The sequence below is a fragment of the Heloderma suspectum genome, chromosome 5 (genome assembly GCF_057233095.1).
Source record: "Heloderma suspectum isolate Gila_16-S chromosome 5, 16-S_ref, whole genome shotgun sequence".
In the NCBI taxonomy this organism is placed as follows: domain Eukaryota; kingdom Metazoa; phylum Chordata; class Lepidosauria; order Squamata; family Helodermatidae; genus Heloderma; species Heloderma suspectum.
The window spans coordinates 103,318,015-103,328,888 of NC_139462.1; the positions used below are offsets into that span (position 1 = coordinate 103,318,015).

Genomic DNA, 10,874 nt, shown 5'->3' on the forward strand with positions numbered 1-10,874 from the left:
GTTCATATTCATTGCATCCGTGATGCTATCTAGCCATCTCATCCTCTGCCGTCCCCTTCTCCTTTTGCCTTCAGTCTTTCCCAGCATCAGGGTCTTTTCCAGGGAGTTTTCTCTTCGCATTAGGTGGCCAAAATATTGGAGCTTCAGCTTCATTATCTGTCCTTCCAATGAGCACTCAGGGTTGATTTCCTTTAGGATGGACTGATTTGACCTCCTTGCAGTCCAGGGCACTCGTAAGAGTCTTCTCCAGCACCACAGTTCGAAAGCATCAATTCTTCGGCGCTCAGCCTTCCTTATAGTCCAGCTCTCACAGCCATACATTACTACTGGGAAAACCATAGCTTTGATTAGACGGACCTTTGTCGGCAAGGTGATGTCTCTGCTTCTTACTATGCTGTCTAGGTTGGCCATAGCTTTCCTCCCAAGGAGCAAGCGTCTTTTAATTTCATGGCTACAGTCACCGTCTGCGGTGATCTTGGAGCCCAAGAAAGTAAAATCTGTCACTGCTTCCATTTCTTCCCCTTCTATATGCCAGGAAGTGATGGGGCCAGATGCCATGATCTTAGTTTTTTTAATGTTGAGTTTCAAACCAGCTTTTGCACTCTCCTCTTTCACCCTCAACAAGAGGCTCTTGAGATCCTCTTCGCTTTCTGCCATTAGGGTGGTATCGTCTGCATATCGGAGGTTGTTGATAATTCTCCCGGCAATCTTAATTCCGACCTCTGATTCATCCAACCCAGCATTTCTCATGATGTACTCTGCATATAAGTTAAATAAGCAGGGTGACAATATGCAGCCTTGTCGTACTCCTTTCCCAATTTTGAACCAATCGGTTGTTCCATGTCTGGTTCTTACTGTTGCTTCTTGACCCTCGTACAGGTTTCTCAGGAGACAGGTAAGGTGGTCTGGTACTCACATCACTTTCAGAATTTGCCACAGTTTGTGAATTTTCAGAATTTGCCACAGTTTGCCACAGAGCCAAACTCTGCTTCCCTGCAATTTTCACACATTAGTTCTAGTCCTGGCCTGTGGAGATAAGTAGTCTGCTCCATCTTCTACATGACAACCTTTCATTTATCTGAAGACAACTATCATGTCTCTCCTTAATCTTCTCTTCTCCAGGCTAAAAATACTCAGCTCCTTCAACCATTCTTGATTGGACTTGGTTTGCAGACCCCTCACCATCCTGGTCATTCTCTGAACATGCTCCAGTTTGTCAACATCCTCCAAACGTGGCATGTCTAACACAGAATAGAGAGGAACTATTACTTCTCACGGCCTGAACACTGTGCTTTTGTTATGCACTGTATGTGCATTGTGAACCAGAGTGCTGTGGCTAATTTACATGTTAGCTCCATATAATTCACATACTTTGCAATGGTAGATATGTGTTATTTCTATAATATTATCTTTTTAAGGGTGCAATCCTATGCACATTTAAACAAGTACTACAACTCCCATTCCGCAGACATCATAGCTGGCTGTGCAATGCTGGGAGTTGCAGGATTCTTATCTGTCTAAAAATGCATAGGATTGCACCCTAAAAATCTTAACCTCAAATGCAAAAGGAATAAAACACATTTCAGCCTTTGGAAAGATACCCTGAGATAGGGTATCTTGGTCCTCTGCATTAACCTATCATGCAGCAAGATCATCATTACCACTTATCAGGTGCAAATGTGTGATGAAAATACATATATAGTAAATGGTTGCCTGTAGTGGTGGGGTTCCCAACATGGAGCTCATGGGCATCATTGTATCTGCAGACACCTCCCTTGGCATCCACCAAGCTCCCTGCCCCTCCTGATTTATTAAATTTTAAAATCTATATTTGATTTATTTTTAATTGGAAGGCAAAGAGAAGTGCTAGCATCCAGTGCCCTCTTTGTTTCCAAGAATGCATCTGGATCCCACACCGGCCACAGATGTATCCTTAGAAAATAAAAATAGCAAGCAGTTTGGTGTGTAGGTTTGGGTGGGGTTCATTTGGTGTCGTGTTTTGCCTGGTGTGTGTCTGTGATCTGTACGTGTGCACATGTTTTTCTAAGCATCACCTGCTTGTCTTCCGTGAAAAGGGTATTTTGTTGTGTTTTGTGGGGGGAAATACGTGATTTGGCATTTGGATCTCGGACCCCACCTCCTCTACCTTGGCTCCTCTACCTTGCATTCCGTTACTTAGGGCACAATCCTATGCATGTTTAGCTAGAAAAAAGTCCTACAACTCCCAGTATGCCTTAGCCAGCACGGCTGACTGGGGAATGCATGGAATTATAGGACTTTCTCTGTCTAAACATGCATAGGACCGAGCCCTTAGCCAAGTTAATTGTCTCTGAGCCTCATCCATTTGTGTTCTGTGGAATGGTTGTTGAAGCAAAAACTTGTGGAGCGGTTTCAGGTTGTTTTGGAGCTCAGACCCTACCTCTGTTTTGTACTTATGTTCTCAAGCAAGCTATTTTCCTTTTAGCCTTACTAATTTGCCTTCTAGGAAATGGACTTTGTAACTGGGCATGGCCACTATGGCAGCCATTTTGTGAATGGACAAGCCCCCAATGGCAGGCATTTTGTGAGAACACCCACCACATTCTCTCAAAATACCAGATGTGAACACTGGACCAAAACGTTTGGGGACCCCTGCTGTATTGGCTCCATGTTTCTTGCAATTCTTTTGACCTACTTCTTATTCTGCGATAGTCCCAGGCACATACTGTTCCATCATACACAAAATGAGTACGGCATTCAACATAATGTGTTCCATGTGCAGTAGGGGCTGCAGAAAAGGTTACACTGGAACTGGCCTTTTGATTTCCCTGGAGATCATTCTGTTCTTTTCAAGACAAATTAGACCACTAGAGCATATCTAAGAGATGCAAAGGTGCATCTAGTCTATCATTTTTACTATAGCTTGGTGTTATAGGGCTTGCTTGTGAACCAATGAAAGTTTGTGTACTTTGAAAATATTTCCCTTCACTTAATATATGTAGCGGTTCATCAGCATATTTAATACTACTGAGAGCAACTGAACTCTGAGAGATAGCAAGAGTGCCTTTTTTCATTTCACACACTAATATTCCCTTCAATCTCTGAGCTTAGGTACAGTCACAAATCCCACCATCTGTACTGCAGTGGGGCTCCTAAGTAATAGCTCAGAAGTATTTAGTTTCTTTCCTAAATAACATGCAGCACACAAGCAATCTCTTAAAACTAAAACAGGACACAAGAATTCATATTTACATGCAGTTGCTTATAGAAGGGCAGATCTCTTATTTTAAAGGGCATATTAACATTTAAAAAGCGCTTGAGTTTACATTTGAACTCATGTAAAGCATGAGTTCAAATGCTGGGGGCCATCTACATGGCACCGCTTTCAACCTTCACTCCGTCGTAACTGCGCAGCATTGCAGCTGCGAATTAGCTTCTGCCGTGGTACATTGGCGATTTATTGTGGGCTTCTCCAACGGGAAAATCCGCTGTTCCCTGACACAGCCATTGAAGTGAAGTGAACTGCGACAGTCGCACTGCTCTCTCTGTTTTTTACCATTGTATTTAATGTGCAGCTGCGCAGGCACATGAGTGGGAGGGTACAACACTTCAGGTTTTAGTGGCTGTTTTGTATTTTAGGGCTTCTTTTGTATCTGTCCATTCCTTATTAGGTAAAATGTGGGTGGTCTGCTCCTTTGTTACCATGCCAATGGTTTGGCAGTTCTCCAGCCCAAGACTCTCGCCATCGCTTGCACACATCCAGGCATGTGCCCATGAGAGGTACGTGCCTACCCATTATTCCAAAATGATGGCTAGAATGAAGTTGGTCCTGGACCTTCTGCTCCCCCACCCCTGGCCCTTGACCACTGACTCCAAAGCAGCCATTGTGAACATACGAAGCCACAAAGATGTGGTTGAAGAAATGAGCATGCTTCTCCATGCCTCTGTAACTGCGCAGCTGTGAAGGAACAAGGAGGAGTGAATGGGCATCACAGAGTGACACAAGCACTACACCACAAAATGCAGTTCAGGGAAGGGACAGACAGCTCGCAACCACGGGAAACCCGCAGCAAACCAAAAACATCACAGCAAAACGCCTCTTTGGAAATCTGCATTTTCTGGGGGAAAACCATGGTTTGGCTGCGAAGTCGCAAACTACGTTGTATGTCCCGGGGACCTCAAATCGCAGCAGCCCCAGAGTAAATGGCTCATGTAGATGGGGCCCTGGGGCCCAGAACTCAGAAAATGAACGCATTTTCTTTTTAAAAGACATCTGGAGCTGACAGACTTGCTCATGCACAGATGGGGGTATAAACATTCTTGTTACCGCATTGCAAAGAAAGGTGAAATGTGGTATATTGATAGTCCAACACTAGAAAAGTGTGAACATGTTTTCCTCTGTCTTTCAAACATGGAGCAGGGATTCTACCTGGCTTGTCTGTGCTGGATCTTGGGATTTGATAAACTACCACCTCAGATTTAGTGACCTTGCCATTTTTGGATCAAGAACCCTGCCTTATATGGTGAAATGAGTATCTTGCTTATGAACTCAGAGCTTGTTGCAAATGCCTAATCCACCATCAGCCCAAAGCACTGGCCATGGTACAGGTTACATCAGAGGTGGGCAATGTGTGGCCCTTCATATGTTGTTGGGATTGCAACCACCATCAGCCCTAGCCAGCATATCCAATGGTGACAGATGATGGGAGATGGCCACACATTCCCCATCCCTGGGTTACATAGTCAGTTATTCCTGAAGTGATATAACAGAGCTATAAGAAAGATCCCATGTTTATACAAGCAGTTCTTTTGTTTCCACACTTTTAACTTTCTTCAGGTACTGGTTTATTCCTTGACTCTGTAAACTAATCTGAAATTGAAGTTAAACAACTGTTCAATAACCACCCCACCACCCCGAAATACTGACTAACCAATCTAGCTTCCATGTCCCTTTCATATGGAACAATTTTTATTGCCTGGTCTACCTGCCTACGCATTCAGAGAATCCAAATTCACTGAGCAAGGGTAAAATCTGGTGTCTGTTAATCCTGTTTCTTTTAACAAAAGTTATGATACTAGCCCCCATGGTTATAGAAGAAAGTTTAAACTTTTGTTTTCTGTATCTGTTATCACAGGGGTAGGCAACTCGTGGCCATCAACCCTAGCTAGCATACCCACTGGTGAGGGATGATGTAGGCCAAAACATCTGGAGCAGGTGTCCTCAACCTTTTTGGACCCATGGGCACATTCAGGGATTTGAGAAACTCCTGTGGGTGCCACCACAAAATGGCTCCCACGGTAGATGTCGCTAGTCAAAAGTGAGCTAAAACTATGGTGTCGGCAGGAGAGAAATAGCAATGCTAGAAGCTGGGAGGGAGGGGGAAATTTCATTTCATTTATTGCATTTCTATACTGCCCAATAACCGAAGCTCTCTGGGTGGTTTACAAAGATTAAAAACTATTCAAAATACATTATACGAAGTGAAAAACTATTCGCAGACAAACACAGAAACAGACAACACATGCACAGACAACATCTAAAACAATTTCAAACAATCAGTAATAAGACAAAACCAGGGCCTAATTAAAACATCATATGTTGCCACATTTAGATATCAAGGCAAAGGATAGAGGGGAGAGAAAGAGCAAGGCTAGAGGCTAGAAAGCGAGAGGAAGAAGAATGCCCTATAATTTTGCAAGGTTTTTCTTAAAACAATTCTTTAAGGGGACAGGGAGGGGAGGGCTTTGTGGATGCCATTGGAAGCCTGCACAGGGTGGGCGCCACACTGGGAACCCCTGATTTGGAAGGCCACAAGCTGCCCACCCATGTTATTCGTTCAATACCAATGGTTTTGGCATACCTTCCACTAGTCAAAGGGTGATTTTCAATTATCTTGAACAGTTCCTACTCCTTCATCTGTGGCTACTATTACCCCAAATACTCACCTTACAATCATTTCCCCCTTTTTCTTTCTTTCTTGTCCCAGTCATTTTAGTCCTTGCTAAAAACATTTTCAAACTCCTTAGAAACTCCAGTCTTGAAACCAGAGTATGTTGGGCTGTGTATTAAATTACTTTGCATGGCTTATTCTGAGACACTATTTTTACCCATAACACTCCAAACACACACCCTAGGTACAAGTGTAAGGAAAACGTTGCTATCTGTGACAAACATGACAAAGTAGCACATTTTGGATGCCTCTCCATTAGAAAATATTGCACCCACCAGAAACAGTGCACTTGTACAAGATGACAGCGGTTACAATATTTATTATGGAGTGGGTTGGGGGAGAAGCAAAAAGTGACTATCACCATGCAATTTAAAAGAAAACTACATACACACACCAAATCACATGCTTATTCCTGGATTCTTTCTGCTTCCATCATCACTAACACAGGTGAATTTATATCATCACTGGGACTTCAAAATTGTAGCATAGTCCCAGGCTGAAATTTTATCCTAAGCTCTGAAGTGCTGGATGGCGGTGTGACTGTCTATCACTTGATCCCAGAAAAGGAAAGGACACATAAACAAGATGCAGGTGCACCGGGTTGAGTTATGAGCAAAGTTGGCACCTTTCGTTCTACCGTGCATTATTGGCAACTTTGCTGTCTCGCCAAATCCACAGCAGGAGTGCTCAAAATCAAACCTTTCCAACTTGGCTTATCCAGCTGCCCCATGTGGCAAACGAGCAACAAAGAAATTAAGAAGAAGAGGGGGAGAGAGAAAAACCACTTACCCAACAACACAGGATATGTGCAGCAGCGCTCCCATGAAAGGAAGTGCTGGGTTTTTTTTATCACTGAGAAATGAAAGAGAGAGATGTCTGTAAAGTGGATCGATGAGGAGGATGAAGACAGAGGGCGGAAGAGTCGATCTCAGGCTCTCCACCCTACTCCAGGGAGAGAATATTCTTTGGCCAAGCCTCTCTGCAAGCAGTGGCGGCAGAGAAGTTAGCAGCAGGGTGACAAAAGTGACTGATGTGCCGCCCTCCTGTTGCTTCGTTTAGTACGTGACCGCCCCTGTTCGCTCCCACAGGGGACTGTCAACGCGAGAGAGAGAGAGAGAGAGAGGGACGAGGCAGCTTCGCCCACGGGAAAGCCGCTGGGTCGCCGCTCCAGTCCCCCAGCCGGCGCCCTGCTCGGCCACCACTCTCTCTCCCTGAGGGCACTGCTGAGGGAGACAACCAGGCGAGGGGAAAAGCCGACCGCACCAAACCCCGCTTAGCAACAGCAATAAGCCGGCACATGCGCGGGCCCCCGCCTTACCTGCTGCCGGTTTCCGCGTCTCTCCAGGGGGCGGAGGCGAAGGGGCAGAGCCAGGCTGCGCGCGGCGGTCTCGGAGGGGCCATTACGCGCTCCTTCTGTGCGGGAAGAAATACAGAAGCTCGCCGGGTGGAGGGGGAGAGAGCTGTAAAAATAGAAGTTTCAACAGGCCGGCCAAGTCGCCTGACCGAGGCGGCAAGCAAAGCCTTTGGGAAGAAGGGGGGAATAGAGCCGGGCGCTCTCTAATTGAGGAGACGCGTGTGGCAGAGAAACGCGGTTTTTCCCCAGACTCCCCCCCACCTTCTAAGCAAGCACCTTACACGAACCAGCATACGGAGCGCCTGGATGTGGCGCAGCGCTAGGGAGCACGGGCTGCTGCTGCTAGTCATGGGCAAGAAAAACAGCTGCAGTGCAGGGGCTGTTGCTTCTGTGCTGGCCTTCTCCTCCAGGCCTAAGACGCTGCGAAGTGTGAAAGACGAGTCTCTCTCGCACACACAGACACGCATGCACGTGTATTTTTCTTTCCCCACCTTCAGAAACAATTCCAAGTCTTGGAAGTGAGGCACGCACAAAATCAGCGACAAGAGAGCCCTCCCCAGCCCCAATATACATACATACATTCATTTCATTCATTCATTTTATTTCCATACCGCCCCATAGCCGAAGCAATCTGGGCAGTTCACAAAAATTAAAAACCATTAAAATACATTATATAAAATATAAAAACCATTGACATAAATATAAAAACCATTCACATAACGACATAAAACAAATAACACATACAGCAACAACATGTATCTAAAACCATTTAAAACCATCAGCCAATCAACTCATACGCTGCCAAATGCCTGAGAGAGGAGGGCTGTTTTAACCTGGCGCCAAAAAGATGACAAGGTTCACGCCTGGCGGGCCTCGTCAGGGGGATTATTCCATAAATGAGGAGCCACCACCATAAAGATAATATTTTTGTTTACATGTCCACTGTATGACTTGCATGTGTGAACGAACCATCACATGAAGGACTTTCGTGTCACTTACATTCCCTCAAACACAATGCTTTTGAATAGAGTCAATTATCTCACCGTCAGGTAGGTGCTGGCTAATCACATCTGCATGCATGAATGAACCGACAAATGCAATCCTAAGTGCGTTGACTGAGTAAATACTTCAATGGGACTTACATGCTTAGGAGTTTACACCCACTTAGGCTTTCAGTGTAAGTCACTATCCTACAACAAAATCACTGATTTCTACATGTTACAAAACTTCCATGTTTAAGACAGCATGCAACTCACATCTAGCTCATGCGTCATCAATTGCACATCCTGTGTAAAATTATTGCTAATCAAAGACTAATTTACTATTGTTTCCCCTAGAAGGTGTTTTCTATCTCTATATGTTTCTTGTTTATGTATGCCTGTGAGAGAATTGGACCCCAAATGCTGCAGCTGTGACAGAAATAGCAACCCTTGAGCTTTATTACTGTTGTAGACACATTTTCCAAAATCATGACTTGTTTACATATTGTAGTTTCTCATGACACAGTTTGCAACAACCACCTCACAATCCCAACTGTGAATCCATGGACTTTGACGAATTGTGCATGTGATAACTTTTCTGGCCTGTGCCAGAATCTAACAGATGCTTTACCTTCTTTTTCCACCTGGATAAAAGTGAGGAGTAATATATGTCCCAGTTTAATTTTGAGAATCCTCAGCTACAGGCTCCAAATAATAAAATCATGGTGATTTAAAACAGAACACAAAACATTTGACATGTCCTTTCTGAATTAAGTCACATGCTGAAGTAGATGTTATCATAGCTCTAAGGGCTAGAAATATACTTTAAAAGGGAAAAACTACTTACCAGATCAAGGAATATCCTGTGAAGACATATCTTAAATTATGGCTTGAAGGTCAGTAGATCTGAATTCTGCCATACAGGGTGACTGTCAAAAATGATCAATCTTTGGAGATGCATCAGTTCTGCTGACAGAATAATTGGCAACTCCTACATTTTTAAGTTTCTAGTTCTTACATTACTAAATAAAATATAAAATGTGATCCTGGTCACTAATCCTACAGTCAAAGAAGTAAAACTTGGGCACCTCATCCTAACTTTAAAAACCAGAAAAAGAACAAAGACTCTTGCAGATTTTACTGAAATCAGGGCCAGCCCAAGACACTTTGCTGTTCAAAGTGAACCGCCCCCGAAGCCAGGGTTAAATTATATGGTATCTTGTTGTGGCGAAGGGGCTTGCGTAACTCAGTGAAGCCATAGGCTATGCCGTGCAGGGCCACCCAAGACAGACAGGTCATGGTGGAGAATTCTGACAAAATGTGGTCCACTGGAGAAGGAAATGGCAACCCACTCCAGTATTCTTGCCAAGAAAACCCCATGGAATGTATCACAAGGTTAAAAGATATGACGCCAGAAGATAAGACCCTCAGGTTGGAAGGTGTCCAATATACTACTGGGGAAGAGCAGAGGGTATTTCCAAGTAGTGCCAGAAACAGTGAAGCGGCTGGGCCAAAGCCGAAGCTGTCGATGTGTCTGGTGGTGAAAAGAAAATCCGATGCTGTAAAGAACAATATTGTTTAGGAACCTGGAATGTAAGATCAATGAATCAAGGTAAGCTGGAGGTGGTCAAACATGAGATGGCAAGATTGAACATCGACATCTTGGGAATCAGCGAACTAAAATATGTAGGCATGGGCGAATTTAATTCAAGTGACCATTATATCTACTACTGTGGGCAAGAATCCCTTAGAAAAAATGGAGTAGCACTCATAGTCATTAAAAAGGGTGGGAAAAGCAGTACTGGGGTACAATCTCAAAAATGATGGAATGATCTCAGTACGAATCCAAGGCAAACCATTCAACATCACAGTAATTCAAGTCTATGCCCCAACCACTGAGGCCAAAGAAGCTGTGGTTGACCAGTTCTATGAAGACCTACAACACCTTCTAGAACTAACACCAAAAAAAGATGTCCTTTTCATCTTAGGGGATTGGAATGCCAAAGTAGGAAAGTCAAGAAATCACCGGGATAACAGGCAAGCATGGCCTTGGTGTACAAAATGAAGCAGGACAAAGGCTAATAGAGTTTTGCCAAGAGAACACGCTGATCATAGCAAACACTCTTTTCCAACAGCACAAGGGGCGACTCTACACATGGACATCACCAGATGGTCAATATCGAAATCAGATTGATTATGTCCTTTGCAGCCAAAGATGGAGAAGCTCTATACACAGTAAAAACAAGACCTGGAGCTGACTGTGGCTCAGATCATGAGCTTCTTGTTGCAAAATTTCGGCTTAAATTGAAGAACGTGGGGAAAACCACATCCCTTATGAATATAAAGTGGAGGTGATGAATAGATTTAAGGAATTAGACCTGATAGACAGAGTGCCTGAGGAACTATGGACGGAGGTCTGTAACATCGTTCAGGAGGCAGCAACTCAATCCATCCCAAAGAAAAAGAAAGGCAAGAAAGCAAAGTGGCTGTCTGATGAGGCTTTACAAGTAGCTCACGAAAGAAGGGAAGCGAAAAGCAAGGGAGAAAGGGGAAGATATACCCAACTGAATGCAGAGTTCCAGAGAACAGCAAGGAGAGACAAGAAGGCCT

The 10,874-nt window shown here is 44.2% G+C and overlaps 1 protein-coding gene across 2 annotated transcripts in view; it reads right to left on the reverse strand.

Annotated features, from left to right (window-relative positions):
• Nucleotides 1-7,377, reverse strand: part of TBC1D1 (TBC1 domain family member 1) — a 127,588-nt gene extending 120,211 nt beyond the window's left edge. The window contains exons 1-2 of one of the 2 annotated variants that reach the window (XM_084856953.1): nt 7,249-7,377; nt 6,720-6,782 (exon numbers count right to left, since the gene is read on the reverse strand). The gene's annotated coding sequence lies outside the window, so the exon portion shown is untranslated. Of the gene's footprint in view, nt 1-6,719; nt 6,836-7,248 lie in introns of those variants that run through there. The other variant, XM_084856955.1, reaches the window with a different exon arrangement.
• Between the last annotated feature and the right edge of the window lie 3,497 nt (nt 7,378-10,874).